Genomic DNA, 6,707 nt, shown 5'->3' with positions numbered 1-6,707 from the left:
GGCTCAGTGAACCTACAATATTGAGCACAATGGCCATAGTGCGCACATAATATCAGTATTATTAAAAACACAATTTTCGTGATAACAGAAAGAAAAGCCACTTAGCGTGATGAGGTCACTATTGATCAGAAGAACATATTCTTCTTTAAGGTAGGCTATCTCATATGACACATAGGAATTGTTATATGAAATAGGTTAATGTTTAGCCTATAATATTAGCCTATACCTAAAGGGATGCAGCACACACACAGTCTTCAGGCTAACACATTTCATTTAATGGGGATTCAGTGTGAGGCAGGCCGGCCGGCAGCTGCTGGATGAGAGGGAGGGAGCGAGGGAGGGAGGGGATGCGGGGCTTGTTCACATAATAGCCGGCGGGTGAAGGCGTGGTGAGTGTGTCTCAATGCGAGGCGAGTGTGCGCTACAGTAGTACCGTAGGATGAACATGGACAGCGGCTGCACGGCGGCTCCCCAACCCGGCAAAAGCAGCCGGTGAGAAAGCTGAACAGGGTGATCAACATGCAGGAAGAAGCTCTACCTTTTCAATACCTAAGCGGGATATAAGGGATGCAAAGGTAAGGCACGTATATGATGTGATGGAGCAGATTCAACCCGCCCTCAGTGAGCTGTGAGGGAACAAAGTAGACCGAGCCGTGGGCGCGTGCGATCCGGGGAGAGGGCATCAATGAAAATTACAACTGCATGGGTTTGGCTCTCTGCAGGGGCTGGTATGTTTCCTCAGTCCAACAAGGAGGAGTGTTGTTTTATTTGACACATCTGTCTTGTCATGGGGCTCAGGTGGAAACCACCCATGTACAGTAGCTAACAGTAGCTCATTCATTGTTCTCACTGCACAGTGGAAACTGGCCCTGAGGTGGGCTAGGAGACTGTGAGCAATACTGCTGATTATGAGATGGTATTACTAGATGTGTTTAAGTTAAAAAAAAAGGTAGTTTATAAGCAGTTTGATTGGACCAATTGAATCTGATATGAAGAAGCCGGTTGTTTAATAGCCTACATTGATGTAGGGAGTGTGACTTGGTAAATATTTAAAATGCTGAATGAATAATAATTTAACCTGTTTTCAGCGCTGTTAATCATACCTGTGCAAAACATTATTTTATTAATGGACATTTTTTATGTTTTATGTGCATAATTAGCATTTTCTATTTTGAAGTGTATGTGATAGGTATGTGACTATGGCAACAATTAGTGACCCAAACCAAGCGTTTTTAGTTTCATGTTCAGTTGTAATAGTTTTAGCACAGGTAGGCCAAGCTTTCCCTTTTGTCAGCTCATGATGTTCTTTTCTTCTTTTAAATGTATTGTTCTGGCAGGTGCTGGATCTCTATTTTTACTCCACTGGTAAAAACAAGGATGAGCGCTGCAAAGGTTGACAGTGACCTGCTGAAGATGTTATCTTAGACTTCAAGGAAGAGAGGCATGTCTGGGTATATTTAAAGCGTGTAAACAGGAATCGTTGTGGGATGGTTGTGACACACGTGTCCAGCGTGAAACTTTGTCACTCTTCCTATTTGTTGGAGAGGATGTCCTGTGTCATTTATCATACCAGTCACTTTTATGGGAGCATTTCTGACAAACTCTTTTAAAGGGCAAAAGGTCACTAAAGGCATATTCTGGAGGACTGTTTCAATACATGAGTTAAAACTCAGCACACAATTCTATATTTTTTTTCATGAACATCCTCACTTGTTTGTGAGTTTAAGCGCCTGAAGAGGCAGAGATGCTCCTCTGTCTGTTTGATGCTGCTGAGAAATGTCTCAGCACTCAGTTGGCAACCTTCCATTTAGGAATCAAAGCCTCTGGAGACTTCCTGAGAAATATGCTAAAGACAGAGAGGGAGAAATCTATTTTAGGATAGGCAAGTAATCTTGTATTCATACACTTACCACAGAGGGAATAAATCTGATATATATAATAAGGTGAAAGTCGAGAAGGATCACTGATGCGAAACAGTTTGGCAGGTGAGGATGTAGGGTTAGAACTTAGTTTGAACTCATGTGCAGCTGTCTTGAATCCAGTTTCAACATATCAGCTGATCCTTGACACATGCTTTGTGTTTAAGATAGAGACAATAAATATAACTAGATTACATCCCAATCAAAATCAATATTGCTATGATATGATAATTTTACTGGGCTGCAGACACTGTGGTTCTTTGTCCAGATAATGTAATTTGGTCATGTTCCATTTTCTCCACCCATTCACGTCTGTACCTCGGTGCCTCGTCCCTGAGCTCTGCAGAAAGCCACTGCAGTTCTCTGTAATGGAACTCTGCAGTTTGTGATATCAGGGCTGCCAATGGGGACAGCTGTGAATGAGGGCAATTGGTGCAAGCTGTCGTAATTGCAAGAGCTCAATGCTTTCAGACTAGTCTGTGTGTTTCGAATCAATCCTATGTCCTAATGTGTGCTTTTAAGGTGTTGACATTCTGCACTGAGAAGCTGCATTAATACTTTTTGGGGCTTTTGAAATATCCGTAACCTGAGTTGATCTGTAAGAAAAATTTACTTCAGGATCAATCTGTCCATGTGGATAGATCCAAAAACAAATGTATCTTGTACAAGATGGTGAGATCTGATTGTCTGTACATCCAACACTTTGGTGAGAAAGACATCTCAACAAATACTGTCCAGATTGCCATGAAACACTGTATACATATTCAGTCATGATTCCAAATTATTTTATCTTCTGACCTGTATTCTAGTATAGCTATGAGGTCAAAATCCCACTTCTTTACTACACTACTTTCTACTTATTTAGTTACACATGAAATATAAAACTATAAAAGGTGTGTGGGTAAGAAATATATTGAGTGAGCTCATTCATGTACCCCAGATGATGAACCCATTGAACTCCTGAGCGCTTTAGCACCACTCTCAGACAATTGTTAGATTTTGAATACTGTAAGTACTGTAAGTTGCTTTGGACAAACATGTCTGCCAAAATATAGATGTAACATAATGTATACATGTAATGTGAAGCCTTTCCTCTAAGGACAGACGTTTACAGTTGTAGCCCCACTAAAGCTCTAACAGTTGCCAAATCATCAGTATTGTGTTCATCATTGCATTATTGGGAGCAAATGGTAACATAATATCTAGGTGTCTTAATGAAATTTGCTTTTGTAACTTGGGTGATTAATTAACTTTTACTCTTATAGCAGTATAATCTTGTCAAATTTTTAATTTGTCCAATACTTTAGTTTATGACCAATATACGTGGAAACCTAATGACATTCCCATCAGCACAAGCTGTACTTTGTGTTTAATGCTAACTAGCAGATGTTGACATGCTAACTTGCTAAACTAAGGTGGTCAACACAGAACATATTATACCTGCTAAACAAGAGTATGTTAGCATTGTCACTGTGAGCATGTTAGCATTCTGACATTAGCATTTAGTTTAACGCACTGCTGAGTACACTGCTGTAGCCAGCCTCACAGACCATTAGCATGGCTGTAGACTCTTAGTCTTGTGTATTAGAGAACCTCTAAAAAACCCTTTGTTTTAGTGTTTGATCTGGGTCAAATGATCATTTTGCTTTTCTCTGCAAACACTATTTTGTTTGCAACACAGGTTTGTTGGCATCTGACAGACACTGAGCAGTGTTTAATATATTCATATTATAGCCTTACAGCACAAATGAAAATGCAATCACTATCTCTTTCTTCGATCATGTAGCTTTTCTGTATTATAACACAGTCACAATCACTCAAGGTCAGTTCTTACGACAGTAGCTGAATTCAAGCACTATGCAGCTCTGGAGAAACCACATGATAATGGAACCTTAAGTTGAAGTAATATGAAATTGATGATATAACTAATTATCACAAATGCTCACTTGAATATGTGTACCTATTTTGCGTTTCTACTGATAACATTACAATCCTACAGAGACTGGTGGAAACAGATCTGACCACTACTATCACTGTGGCTGCTAATAATAATTGTGGTCCTTGCTGCTACTCACAGTTGTAGGACAGCCATGAGAAAGTACATCACAATGTCATGTTGCCTCTGTAGAAATCCTTTTCGCTATGGGAATAGAAACTTATACTGCATGATGACATCATTCACATGAATCAGTCCTTGCTGGCACCTCGCCCTTGTTGTATCACGGAAGTATTGTGTTATAAAAACAAATTTAATATTTTCTCTGGGTTAATTTATAACATAATGCTAATTTCTGCATACTATTCTGGGCCTCATTGTGTTCACAAATTTCCCTGATATTGCAAAAAGCCAGACTGGTTCTCTTTGGGAGATGATGCGAGACTGATACCTTTTGACCGCTGACAACATGAGTCATGATGAGATTTCAGATGAGGTTTGAGATAATCCTGTGCTGTATTCTTTAACCCACAGTCTCTGTAACCAGGGCCTCTTGCTGTGTAATTCAGGCTGTTCTGAGTAGTTTTGCCTTTGGTGTTTTATTTATTATTTTTAGCAGTGCCAAAGCACACAGGCCGATTAATTAAGAATCCTGCCAGTGGGATTTCTTTAGGAGAGCTAAGACCAAAAACATATTATTGATGATATATGATTATTACAAAAGAAAAAAACGACCTATTTGAATCCATGATATGAAGTCATCATTAATCAGGCGTCTTTGTCATTACCAGTCAGGGTCAGAGGTCAGTCACATCAGCGACAGTTACAGAAAATACTCTGTTCATTGCACAATGTCATAACGTTACAGAGGAACTGTAAAATCTCATGTATTCAAAGCAAAGAACTTAGTGTGTTTCCATTTACCACCAGTGTATTGCATGTCACATCATGTTAGAGAGTCTATTGGTAGCCATTACCGAAAGATTTTATTTTGATTTCCTTGGGCTTCATCTATATGGTGCAAATCCAATCACTAGAATGCTAAGTTTATCATTTGGTCTTATTGATTTTAAATGTTTTCTCACAAACTAAAATAGTTTGGGAATGTATAAATTATGATAATTTCTGGCTGTGTCTGATTGCCGTGGGTGTCTTCAAAAGAACATGTAAGCACCGAGAGCAGACGCTGTCTTGTGTGTGATACCGGCCTTCATCAATAATGCATGAAAACGGGAAACTGAGATAAGACAGGCTGCAGTCTGGACATGACATTTAACCAGCGTGATGTATTAAACACTGACAGCCAGTTTACTCAGGAGACAGAGACATTCTCTTGTTAGCTTATTGTACAACTTTCAAGCTTGATATGGTGTTACATTTCGCTGTTAACATTTTAAAATGAAAATTAAGATACATTTTTCATCCTTTTTCGTTTACCTCTACATCTCTTTGTTTCTTTGTATAGGAGGCCACATCTGCAAGTCTCCACTGGGATATGTCACTGTAGCACACTATAACAAGCTGTCTATATGCCAACCTCAGGCTCCACACTAGAGTCAAGCCCGCACCCTGGGGCGCAGTACTCAACCAGCGCCTGTCCAGTCTCTGGAGAGACAAACACAAAAACTGATGGTTCTTTTTTTTACTTGAAGGTTCAGTACTTGTCTTAACCCCACAGGGTCCAAGGCCGGCCTTTTATTGAGGTTGAATAGGTTGTGTTTGGTTGACTAAGCAGCGCTGTCTGCTGCACTGAGATGAATAGAAGTACATCATCGGATGACAAATGGAGGTTTAAATTATTAGCAGTTGTTGGTAGAGCTGCAAAAATATGTCAATTCGTCTATCAATAGAAAATTGAAAATTGTTTAGGTCACTTTTCAAGCACAAATATAAAATATGTGTTGGTTTCAGCTTTTAAAATGTGAGGATTAGACTTTTTTTGGTCTTATGTCAGTGTAAACCAGATGTCTTTGGGTTGTGAACTGGTGGACGGACAAAACAAGATATTTGAGGATGTCAAGTTCAGTTTCAAGCATGTTGTGATGAGCATTTTTCACTATATTTTGACATTTAAGTATGATGAAAATAAGTTGTAATTCCTAGTTGTTAGTGTACACTGGTAATTGCACAGCATTTACTGACCTGTGTTCACGTGGAAAATGTAATATTTCCCCTTTTGTCTATTGTGCGTGATAGTGTATCTTCTTTGTGTTGTGACACAGAAATTGATGGGTTCGTCAGGGTTGCTGGGCTGCTTTATCAGATATTAAAAGCTGTTCGTGTAGTCATTGTAGCTCTCATATGATCAATGGTGTAGATTCCTAAAAATCACAGCGCCTCCTCCCACTCACGTCATCTATATTGCATAAGTACGAGTTGCCCAGCTGAATTGGACTCTCGTCTGCTGCGCTAATAACTGCTTGTGAAAATTCCTTAGTGGTGAATGCTTGTTTAAGAGGCCATTTTCTAGCATATAAACTTCTTTACGTAGAAAAATTATAATCCCTGCACCATCTAGTGGCCAGTGCCTTTACTGTACATGCCAGTCTGGAGTAATTTCATGCTTATGACTGAGAGAAATTGTGTGACCCCACCATGATGCAGTCATGACTAATCAAGCTCATATCAGTGTAATAATAATCCTAGTGATCGTCATGAGCAGCCACACTCCAAATGAATTGGATTTATTGAATGTGCACTTTTAATTTACAGCAGGAAAGAGAATTTATGGCTTTGACGATAAGAAAGATACATTATTCAGAGGTTGTAATTGACAAATTGCTCATTAAAACAATACAGATGGTGTCCACACACACACACACACACACACACACACACACACACACACACAC

General features: G+C 39.4%; 1 protein-coding gene across 3 annotated transcripts in view; it reads left to right on the top strand.

Annotated features, from left to right (window-relative positions):
- The window catches only part of frmd4bb (FERM domain containing 4Bb), a 25,663-nt gene continuing 18,956 nt past the window's right edge, over positions 1-6,707 (top strand). For 2 of the 3 annotated variants that reach the window (XM_046056627.1, XM_046056624.1), the window contains exon 1: positions 1-150. The gene's annotated coding sequence lies outside the window, so the exon portion shown is untranslated. Of the gene's footprint in view, positions 151-395; positions 576-6,707 lie in introns of those variants that run through there. The other variant, XM_046056626.1, reaches the window with a different exon arrangement.

Source organism: Micropterus dolomieu, linkage group LG08, assembly GCF_021292245.1.
Source record: "Micropterus dolomieu isolate WLL.071019.BEF.003 ecotype Adirondacks linkage group LG08, ASM2129224v1, whole genome shotgun sequence".
NCBI classification, from domain to species: domain Eukaryota; kingdom Metazoa; phylum Chordata; class Actinopteri; order Centrarchiformes; family Centrarchidae; genus Micropterus; species Micropterus dolomieu.
The sequence above is the reverse complement of the archived record's forward strand: the minus strand, read 5'-3'. Positions and strand labels throughout refer to the sequence as shown.